This window comes from Anolis carolinensis, chromosome 2 (genome assembly GCF_035594765.1).
Source record: "Anolis carolinensis isolate JA03-04 chromosome 2, rAnoCar3.1.pri, whole genome shotgun sequence".
NCBI lineage: Eukaryota > Metazoa > Chordata > Lepidosauria > Squamata > Dactyloidae > Anolis > Anolis carolinensis.
The window spans coordinates 239,172,728-239,185,018 of record NC_085842.1 but is presented as its reverse complement, the minus strand read 5'-3'; the positions used below and the strand labels follow the sequence as shown (position 1 = coordinate 239,185,018).

Below are 12,291 nucleotides of genomic sequence, written 5' to 3'. Positions count from 1 at the left end.
TTAGAATCACATCTTTCCCTATCTGCATACAACGTGTTCTTTTTGGTGAGAGTTCTCTATGTGTTAGTACTGTCATCTGCAGAGTTGGTTGCTGTTCTGCAATATAACAATGGCAACGAACTCCTTTAACTCTTCCATAGCTAAATTATTACAGGTTCTAGAGAATCATAATTATTGAAACAATATTCATTTTGAGGGATTTGCTTCTCTGAGATTTATTATTGATGCTGTTTTAACCTTGGACTCCATGCAGGTAGTATATACACATTTCAATACAGATAATAAGCATTTTACCACTCCATCTATGTCTTCCTTTAGATACAAATATGTGCTGAATGAATATGTATCTAAAATGCATCAAGAGAGAGAAAGTGTAAACCTGGATAAATTCCTTCCTTATGTCAGTCCAAAATGAAGAGAATGGCATAATCTTCTCTACACATATGAATACATCTTAATTGCATTCCATGTCATCTAATGTGCACAAAACATTTAGAGAACTGGTTCATATGGATTACAAATAATAGTGATCATTTTATAGTATTTTACAGTTACATTTTTGCATTTTTAACTAATAATAAACAGATGCCACATTTTATTGATATTAAGAGGATTGGGGTGATTCCATTTCTGGGTGCAGGCACAGCTGTGTCAATCTGTTGCTGTTAAAGCAACAAATTATCTGGCATCTTGAAAGTCTATACATTTTATTTAATGCAAGCTTTTGTGGTCCACTATATACAGGGGATATGTAGAGGCAGCAATAGATGATAGCTCATGCCAAATAAAATGAGTTATTCTTTAAAGTGACACAGTATTCTTTGTTATAAGGATTCAAAGTGTGAACTAATACCATGAGATATTGCTGCTAGAATACCACCTGTGAAGCGATGGAAACAAAAGAACAATATCAACAGCTTCAGAATGGAATAGTACAATACTGGATTTTGCTTTTATTCCTAAATTATATCCTGCTCAAAGATTGAAAGAGATAAATACCGTCTTACAACAATTATCACCAAATATTCATTGCCGAGAGAAAGTGAGTCAAACTAAAACGAGTATAAGGAATCGCTTTAGAAAATTATAAGTCCCTGCTATTACAAAGCATGTTGTGTGTCATATAATCCCAGTATTTTTTTGTTTTATTCATAATTGATTAAAAATGCACTACTCATAATGATTATAGGTAATTAAAATATGCAAATTCCCACTTTCCTCACTCTAATTGTTCATATAGGGACTAAGTCATCAATCCCAAGATTAAAACACATTCTTGAGATACTTAGGGAGACATTTAGCCTAACAAAACTTGCCATCAGAATATTTAGTCTAACTTGAGTAAGGCTCCACAACCCTAAACAATCATTCTAACAAAGCCTTCACTAATTAGGTATTGTAATACTACATACAAAGACTACAGCTCCCAGAAATCCCAGTCAGTTTACTAGCTGTTAGGATTTCTGGGAGTCGAAGGTCAAAACATCTGGGGACGCACAATTTGAGAACCACTGCTCTATTATATTAGCTTACTAATGGTTAGTACATTAGCCTGCTAATGGTTACCGTATGGTGGGAGAGGGCCTTTTCAGTGGCTGCTTTTGGACTATGGAACTCCCTCCCAAGAGAAACCCTAACTGCTGGCCTTCCAGAGGCAGGTCAAGACCTTCTTTTGCCAGCAGTTATTTGGAGAAAGATAAGGGCCAGGCTATGGGGAGGTTGAGTGGGATTGGGGGAGGGGGCTGTGAGTTTTAAATTATATTTTAAATGTATTTATTGTATTTTAATCTGTTTTACCACACTGTTACTATTTAATTGTTTTTTTAACGTTTGTACTGCACTTTTTAAAGTTGACTAAGTATGGGATTATTATCCGCCTTGAGTCCCCATGGGGAGAAAGGTAGGTTATAAAAAGATAATAATAATAATAATAATAATAATAATAATAATAATAATAATAATAATAATAATAATAATTACACACTAGAACTATTGAAACAATGGGCTTTGCCTATATTTTGACTTACCATTCAAAATAGATTCAGATATTAACCAACACAATTCAAGCCAATGTGTCCTGGCACCCAAAAATAGCCTCAATCTCCCAATGCGTTTTACATCAATTCCTATGAAATTACTTTTTCCCAGGGGCATCAATGGATATGAAGAGATAGAGAAAGTGTTTTTAATTTCAAGAATCAGAAGACTGGGGGGGATATTTTCATTCCTGTGCACTCCTACTGCAGAAGCAGGGGAGAAAGCTTTGAAACTTAAATTATTTTTTCTGTAGTTGACATGATCTTGCTTACTGTGCCCAAAACCACAGAAATGGATTATGGGCTAATCACTTCTTTATTATTTATTAAAAGGGTAACAAAAGAAATTGGATGACATGAAGAAATGAAAGCAAGAATTTCTAGCATCTCTCCCTAGGATTAGTAAATTGAAATGGAATTCAACAGATGCCTTTATGTGCTATCAAACTGACATAACATGGATGGTCGGCTCAGAGGGCTTAAGAATGACTGTTTAATAATGTGTGAAGTCCAGTGGTTGTCCAACAAAATGGAGATGGCATAATGTATTGTAGCTTTAAGAGATAAGAGAGAATATAAATTCCAGAAACATAATCCTATTTTAACACTTGAATGAAACCTACTGTGCATTTCTTTGCTTCATGAAGATGAGATGCATTTGTAATGAATGCTAGACAGATTATTCCAAGTTGATTTGAAACATTTATTCAATGGAGGTGTGTATTATATTGCTGTAATATTTCCCAACTTGAGTAAGTGAGAAGTTATTCCAAATAACGCTTCTACAAATAAAAATGTCTAGGTTATATAGTAACTGCTGCAAAACTGACATCATTTCTTCATCTGATCATTTATTTCTTTTACTCGTTCCATATATTCAGATTTTAACATCACTTTTTCTATCCCTAACTAATGTTCTTTCATTTTCACTGTAAACTACACATTAACAGATCATTCACTAAATAATCTTGGAGATGAAAATATTTCCACACTTTCACCTTTTAAAAACCAAATCCCACATTTACTGTATTGTGGCAAAACTCAAATTTCGCTCCTGTTTTCAATCATGGATTAAAAAATAAACAAGATGTTTCCGAATTGCAAAAAAGATTACTACTGTTGAGTTTCCATGTATTTATTCATCAGTTATTTCTTACTTACATTTCTATTTTGATTGCTCCGATGAGGAGAAGGTATGGTTTTTATCTTCTCCATGTTATCATCACAGCAATCTGTGAAGTATGGCATAATGCTGTAATGTTACGTTATGTATCTTCATCTACCTGTTTTTGGTTCTAAGATGAGCTAACTTTAAATTATTAATGATCCTGGGTTCTTTTCAATAAATTATAGTTATCACAAGCCACACATCCAGGCTCTGACATAATAAACTACAGTTATCTGAAAAGCAGATGCAGATATTCTCATTTCCTTCTTATAGCCACCTTGAAGACAAATAGGGAAGAAGGGAGCAGAAAAGCTCAGGTTTCATGTAGGTAACACTGTCTTGTGATTAATTGTTATATGTGGAGTGTGACAATGTGGGTAACATGCAGATATTTTTTTTGGATGGATGCAGACTTTTAAGACAACTTTTTATTTTTATTTATGTAATTTATATCCTTTCTGAAATACTCAAAGCAGCTCACAATCATAAAACAGCAATAAACACAGAAACCAGAAAAATACAGAACAATAACTTCTACTCCTTAAAAAACAGTAGCACCACACAACTTATCAAAACATAATGATCCTAACTCCACAGTTGCAGTACTCATATCTCTGAAACTTTCCAGAAAATCTTCTTAAAAGAAAGCTTAGCATAAAATAAAGTGAAAAGGAAAAGTGCAGATACAATTATTTGAAGATGTCATGGCCATCACCAAGAAAGTCATTCTCTTTACTACTAACTTCCTTATGTTTTATATTAAAAATACCCAGTTCACGTTTCCCAAAAATGTCTACGCAAGACAACCAAGCTTACAAAATTATAATCAATGAAAGCAATGAATTCTTTTCTGGAAACATTTGAAATGTCATTTGCAATGAAGGAACTGTGAATTTTTACAGACAAAAAAATGAAAAATCAACTTCATTTTAGTTCATCCATATATTTTTATCCATCTATTATTATTCCAAAAAGGTGAGAGTGCTACATATAACTATCTTTTCTATCCTTATAACAACTATATCTAGTGTGTTACACTGAGAGAGAGAATTTGCTCGTGGCCACCACATAAGCCTTTTGGTTTCCAAGCCTCCATATGCTAACAGTATATTATAGGATTCATTATTGCTATGCCCCAATATGCTGCACAATTTATTGACATTAAATGTGCCGCCCCAATGCCCTTATAAGGTAAAGGACAAGTTAACAAAGCCCATCTAATCATTTCAGACTTACCCAGAAAGAAATATGAGGCTCATACTCAATGACGGATTTTTTAAAACTTACTTAGCATTCCCAAAAGCAATTCCCTAAGCTATCAAAATGAGGAAATCTCAATGTAATTGTAAATGAAATTATCATTTTCCATTCTATGTTGAGTTTCCACTATATTTCCAAGCCTTCTCCACAATATGGTCAATTAACCTTCATTTCTTATAAGCAGTCTTTAAGAACAAATCCAAAAATGGATACATTCTACTCTACTGATTCTCGAAATCCTGCTTGGGTTACCTTTGAGTTCTTTAATATAGTTATAGCATACTTATTTTTAATTTGGGTGGGTTGAGGAGTTGGATAGGTTATATCCTGTCACATCCTGAGCCTTTGCAACTAAGGCTGGATCTACACTGTCTATATCCCAGGATCTGATGCCAGATTATCTGTTTTGAACTGGATTATATGAGTCTGCACTGCCTGGGACAATCTGGGACAATCAGATAATCTGGGATCAGATTCTGGGATATAGGGTAGTGTAGATCCAGCCTTACTTTGCTGGGTCAGCCACTGAAAATAAACAGAGATAGATAGGAGTTCACAATAAGACGTGGGAATAAAATGAGAACCTAAACAAAAAAACACTGTTCTAGTTGTCATTGAAGGGTGCAATAAAGTGATAATAAATGAAAAATGTTCAAAGTACACTAAAGTAGGAGAACATACTTAGGAGAGATTTCTTGAATCCTGACAGTTGCTTATGCAATGTGTCATTAACGTAGCATGGTTTTGTGCTTATCTTTGCTTTAAACATAATATTTTTGAAAAATTAAGTTCGGGGGAAGATTAGCTTTTTAAAAAAAAAAATTGTGGGGCCTTCAGTGTTTAACCCCGAAGAATGTGGAAGGCCTACAGTATAGATTACAATAATAATATACATCCCCAAAGCATAAAAAGCAAAAGAAAAGAAGCACTCATTGAATTGTTTTACACCTGAATGAATCTCACATTTTGCAAGTTTATTCACTTGATTATTTAAAAACTTCTCATACATTGTAACCATGGCCTCGCTCACATGTAGTACTAAATTATTGCTTTATGGGATCAACACCTTCCCTTCTTCCCTGCTCTCTTCTTAATTTCTCTGGCATGACTTCAAGGAGATCAGATGATACCACTTTTGTTTAGGATAAAACAAAGCTCCTTACTTAGATAAATAACAACACCAAAAGCCCCACCACATATTTCATAGAAATACCTTGACTGGGATAGAACAGGGGAGCTCAAGCATGGATATATGTCTGCAGTACTAAGCTGAAATTCCAAAAAAGAAAACAATGAAGCAGCTGGCTAAGTTGCCCCCACTAAGAATGTTCCTTGTCTGAGGAAGATGGGCCACCAGTTGCAAAATGCTGCCCAGAGCTGCTATCTAACATTTAAGACATAAATGTCAAATGCAAGACTAATGTCTCAAACCAGGTCCTCCACGTCATTTTATGTGGCCCTCTAGATGCTGGACTACAACACCTGTATTCCCCATCATTAGATCTCATTAGAACTGATGAAAGTACAGGAACATCTGGAAGAATGAAGTTTGTTTTGTTTAGTCAGGATATTTGGGCTTGAATTTAGATACAAGCCTTGTGGATATGTCTGACTTTAAAATGTCCTTCAACCTTTCTCCAACCTCAGAGTCACCAATGATGTTGGGTTGCAATTCCCAATATGCCCACCCCACATGGCGAATAATCAAAATTGAGCAGGTTGTCATTCAGTAATATCTGGGGACCCAAACTGGATAAAAATTCAAGAGCACCAATGACTAAGTAAAACAATTATAGCTGGTCCTTTGTATCAACTGATTCTCTATCCATGGATTGAATGATCCTTTGAAAGCAACCATATGACTGATATGACTGACAAAGAAAATGAGTCTGACACCCCTGATTAAAGGTAATGTGAACCAATAATAAGTCTCAGGGCCCTTTAACCCAGGATCTGATCCAAGATTATCTGTTTGTCCCACGTTATCTGGCACTGGAGACTCATATATTCCAGTTTAAAGCAGATAATCTGGGATCAGATTCTGGGATAAAGGGCGATGTGGAAGGGCCCTCATATAATCAGTCTTAAATAAGATAATCTGGGACCAGGTGCTGAGATATAGAGCAGAGTAGAAGGCGCCTCAGTCAGTCTAAAGAGATTCTGATGGCTACGCCCAAAAAACTCCCCTCCAACTTTTATAAAAAAAATTGTAATGCAGGGATGATGGAGTTATCCAATAAGTCCTGAGGAGACCATTGTATTCAGTGCTAGCTCATTGTTTAGTAGTCATTGTCATTAAACCTCCAAGTGCAGAGGTAGAGATATTCTGGATACAGATGATGGAATTCAGCAGTACTGGGACCAATAGCAGGTAGCATATGATGACATCCCAAAGGTCCTAGAATTAGGCCCATATTGTGTTATCACTATAATATCTTCCCTCTGGGTTCACACCTTTGAAAAAGTAGAAAAAAACAGGAGCCAGGAAAGGAAGCTCACGGGATGGCCTGAGCCAAGCCACATTCTATAAACTTCAAAAGAAAATAATGGCAAACCTCTGTTAAACAAGTATTGCCAAGAAAAACCCATTATAGGTTCAATTTAGATTCACCAAATGTTGGAAACAAAAAACTAACAATGACAGGAATCCTGCTATGAACATCCCCATATCATAGTTCCACACCATGGTAATCACATCCACTTTCAGATTTCTCCTAAGAATCTGACCAAATAGAAGTCTGAATAGATTGCTTCCCCAAATCCACTGAAGCAGTAGGCCTCAGTGATCAATTCCTCTTTCATATTTGCCGAAGTAAAAGAGAACAGGTATTACATCACCTCTCAAAAAGAGAGAACTGATTGGCCAGTAATCAGTAAACTAGCAAACAGGCTTTAAAAAAAAATATGGACTTTCACAATTTCTGAACTCTATGCTGACAAATTTCAGCAGTGAGCCACATGATGTGTCCAGTTTTCTCTTCCTGTATTCTGAGCATTTATTCATTAGCAGTGGACTCCCCAATCGCTTACAAACTCATAGAATCGTAGAGTTGAAAGGAATGTAAGGACCATCAAGACCATCCCAGCACACAGGAATAAACAGCAAAAGCATTCCTCGGGGATGGCCACCCAGGTTTTGTTAGCTCCAAGTTTGCAGTCATCTGCAGATTTGACAATTTTACCCTTTGTTCTATGATCCAAGCCTTGTATAACAGAAACCAAATAACATTAGGCACACTACAGAACTTTGTTATTTCCTGCACAGCAGGGGGTTGGACTAGATGACACATGTGATTTCTTCCAACTCTATTATTCTATGATTCTACTTTTTCTGTTCTGGAACATACTGTTCTTCCTGTCCTAGAACACAATATCTTGGTCCTAGCAGTGCACTATGTTCAGTTTTGACACTGGATTATCCTCTGTGACTTATTTCTAGCCTATATCCCTTCTACAATTGGGAGTGCATGTAGTTTCCAGCCTTACACCTCCATTCACTAACCCCAACACACAACGACAAAAATGTGCCTTCAGACAAAACCAAGAAAACATGTTTAGGAGTCAGGACTTCAGATGGGAAAGAAGTGTCCGCAAACTGGAATCCAACACAGCTAATTTTAATTTGAATAGTATGAAGTCAAATAACAACTGACAATTCATATTTCCCATACAATGTTTCCTCTCCAGTGATACAACTTTTTCACAGCTCTGCACCTGAAAAATAAGGCTTTCAAAAGAAGCTGAAGTTTATTTTCTAGGGCCCGTCCAGACAGTATCTTTAGCCCAGGACCTTCCGCAGCAAACAGGAGGGTGGCCAGGCATTGTTCCCTGTAAACCCGAAAGCAACAGCTACAAAAGGCAAAAAAACCCGCAAAATTTCCAGGTGCGGGAATATCACGGTTTTTAGCCGTATAGCTGGATATTCACACATCTGTATGTTCCTGCAATCAGAAATCACGGGATTTTTTATCTGGATTTGTTCCTGGGTTTTAGATTATTGTTCCAGATTGGTTGGGTTCCAAAAGGAAGGTTCCACTTGAGTAGAAGACAAAAACTTTGTCCTGGAAAGAGGAACTTCGTCCTTCCATTTGTTTAATGAAGTTTATGGCAGAAAAATGAAATTCCTGGGGTGAAACAAGTACTTTCACATTAAGTAGTACACAATGACACAGGAACAGACACTTTAAAACCAGCAACAGAATGACATCATTACTAAAATTACTCAGACCTTGTTGTATGGCCATCTGTGCAGACAGGTTTCATGGTGTACTTGTGCCAGGGAACAACAGGATGAGTTGCCGGGTTATACATGTGGTTCCTCATTGAGTCTATGCTGACAACACGGTACAGTTTAGTAAATGGCAAAAACTTAATACTGGCTGTTGGAACAAAGATGTGCTGGAGAGGAATGTAAATACTGTACCGTGAGCTAAAGTCATGCAGGTGGCTAATAGGAAAAGCCATGTATAACCCAGGAACAGCCTGTTGTTCGATGCCCCAAGTACACAACCAAATCTGTCTGGACAGATGGCCAGGCAGCCAGGCTGTAAAAAATAGTTAATAATAACAAAGTTTGGCTTAAAAGTGTATGTTCCTCTTTGATTGTGTACTGCTGACTTGGGCAGTAGTAGTCCTACCCCATGAGGTTTGTTTGTGTGGGAGATACTTAATGAAAATCTGGGGGCACAGTTTCACTGGACAGGACAAAGAACAGAATTTTTGCAGTAATCTGCATATCTGAATCTCTGCATCTCACCATTTTTAAAAAAAACTTCCGAGGTTTCTGGCAGAAGTCCCACAGTGGCCATCTTGGGAACTTCTAAATCTCGAAACAAAGCAGCAAGTCTGGACAGTAGAAGCAGAAATCCCAGGACTAAGAGGTCTGTATATGGACCTCTTCTGATGTTCTGGGATTTTTCCCCTGTTTAAAACCCACAACTTAGTGCTTTCTGGAAGCGCCCCCAGTCACTACAATGACAAACAATCAAATCAGGATAACTTGTAAGAGAGTAAGTATGAGGAAAAATCATAACAGCATTTATCTCTTAAGGGAGCTCCAGTCTAATAACATGGTAACTGTATTGTCTAGATTGGAACACATAAATAATTTTGTTTGTATATTAATACACCCCCTATTTATAGAAAAAAAACAGAAGAAAGTACTTTTCCTGAATGAGATGAAAGAACCACTTCTAAATATGATGTCAATAACCAAATATATAAATTCCCAGAAAATTTTGGGGCCACATATTCAAGCCTGCTTGAACATTTGGTTTGTCATTAGAAACTGATGTATCCCTAAACATTTCAATAACACAGTTCTTTAATATGCACTGGATTCCTTTCTTGATAATATGAAATTTAACTAAAATCAGAAATGGCAAAACAAGTGAAATGTGCATGGTGTGTCCAGAAAACATAATTCAAGTACAGTGGAAAACAGAACAAAAAATGTTTCCTATTGATTTGATAACTTCTGGAGGCTTCATCCGCAATTGTGATGTCTCATGGGCCTTGTAGTCCCGTTCCTAGTACTATTGTGGCAGATGAGGAGGAAAACATGGGATTTCCACCGGTTCAGCCAGAATCGGAGCCCCTGCACTTGGAGGATGTTTGCCCTCAAGAAGTCAGCCAAACAAGCCTTGGGCAGAATTCTCCCCCGTTTTCTCGTAGGGACAATTATAATAGAGATAGAGGAACTAGGGAGGCGAATCGCCGGAGTGCCAGAATCGCAGCCAAACAATTAGCTGATTAGGTCTGCTTCCCTTGGGAAATTCTAAGGAGTCATGCATCTGGACAGAGTTGGGTTTCACTTTTAGTTCTCCAGGGAAAGTGTTCTTTCGGCGGGAAACGAGACCCTATTTAGGTGTTTTGCCGCGAAGGAAACCTTGCGGAGTCAACTCGTCAGCTTGAGGAGTGAGATCGTGTGTGGACTATGCAACTCCAGTTCCTTGTTTCCAAGACCAAGTTCCAAGCCTGCCTTGTTCCCCGGACCTCGCCACGGACCTTGTTCTTGCTTCTTGTTGCCTCGTATCAAGTCTTGTTTGCCAAGAATCTAGTTTGTTTTCCAGCCTTGTTGTCAAGCTCCAATGGACTAAAAGACCTTGTCATTTCCCCACACTTTGCTTGGCAAAGTGTGTGTTTCGGTTATTGGATTACAACTTTGGACCTTAATATCACCTTTTGGACATTATTTTCCTGGACTGTATTTGACCTTTCCTGAAAGGTCTATTTCTGAACTTTATTCTTCACTTGTTTTTATTGACTTTATATATTCCTTTAATAAAGATATTAGATAGATTCTGGTCTCTGCGCATGGTTATTGGTGCTCTGCAGCCTGGGTCCTGACAGCAATCACTGCATAATTGTCTTTTCAACTCTTTTGTAGGCTGTATACACTTTCCATCATATATCTTAATATTATGCCAAATAACAAGGCACCTGCTATATTAAATTCTAAAGAGTACACCCTTTAGTGAATAAGTAATTGGCTTGCCTTGTACTAACAGCATGTAGCATGTTAACAAAAAGCAGTTTAGGCCAAGAGCTATGCCAAAATAAACAGGAAGAGTACCCTCTAAAATAAAACTGTTAACAGAAAATACTTTAACTGGAACTGTTAACACAAAGCACCTAACAAAATATTCTGCAAAATAGTATTTTAACTTAAAACTGTAATCTGATATCCTGGATAGGAAGCAGAATTTGAAGTAGCTAAATAACCTTTATGAACTTCAGAAACAAATCCAAACCTTCAACACAGAATTAGCTTTAGCTTCTTGTATTATAAGAGTAACCAAGAAGACAAACTGAAAATCAGAATCATAAAACAAACAGGAGACAGCAGGAATGTTTTTATTCAAACTAACAAAATATTGACCCCAAGTAAGCCAAAGGTATATTTATTTTAGCATTCTACAATGGGAAATGATGAATAATATCAAAATTATGCTAGTTCTTACACGTGTTAACATAAATAAATCAATACATTATGTAAAGAATCTGCTCCAAGACCCTTTGTGTTATACGATCTTCACATTTACATTTCCCCGCAACTGACATGCCACTAAAAGCTTAAAATACTGTGCAGCATATAGTCAAAATATTCCCCCATGTCACCTGCTGCTCCATGGAGGGGAGAGTAGCTGAAAGGAAGACTTACATTTTGGGGTGGTGTTCGCCCACGCTGAGCTCCTGAAAGCAGACCCCTCCCCAGGTGCCAAATCTGGAGGGCAGTCCAGCTGTGTGGAGCCATATACCTCTCTTTGCCAAGAAAGGAGTCCACCTCTTTCCTCTGCAAAGAGAAGCAACAAAAGTCTGGCTCTGCTTTGTCCACCAAGAAAGAAGTCAATCTCTTTCCTCTGCAGAGAGATATACGGCTGCACTTTGTTCTGCCAAGAAAGGAGTCAATTTCTTTCGTCTCTGGAGAGAAGCAATGGAAGTTTGGCTGAACTTCTGTCCAGTGAAAATGGAGTCTGTTTCCTTTTTTTTTCTTTTTCTTTTTTTTGCAATGAGAAGCAACAGAAATCCAGCTGTACTTCTGTCCACAGAAAAAGGACAGAAGTAATAGGCATCTGGCTGCTCTTTTCCCCATCAAGACAGGAGTTCATTTCCTTCTTCTGTGAAGAAAAGTGGCCAAAGCCCAGCTACATTTCTCTCAGTAGAGAAAATAGTCAATTTCTTTTCTTGGTGGACAGAAATGCAGTCAGACTTCAGTCACTTCTTCCCACAGAGGAAAGACACAAGCTCCCTTGTAAGAAGAGAGAGTTATATTGACTCTTTTCTCAGCAAAGAGAGGTGTATGGATTGGCACTGCCAGGCTTCCCA

At 37.4% G+C, this 12,291-nt stretch overlaps 1 protein-coding gene across 46 annotated transcripts in view; it reads right to left on the bottom strand.

Moving 5' to 3' along the window:
* ptprd (protein tyrosine phosphatase receptor type D) overlaps nucleotides 1–12,291 on the bottom strand; it is a 1,517,053-nt gene that overhangs the window by 387,626 nt on the left and 1,117,136 nt on the right. Inside the window, exon 2 of one of the 46 annotated variants that reach the window (XM_062974172.1) lies at nucleotides 11,627–11,758. The exons of the other annotated variants lie outside the window; for them this stretch is intronic. The gene's annotated coding sequence lies outside the window, so the exon portion shown is untranslated. The remainder of the gene's footprint in view (nucleotides 1–11,626; nucleotides 11,759–12,291) is intronic. 46 annotated transcript variants of the gene reach the window in all.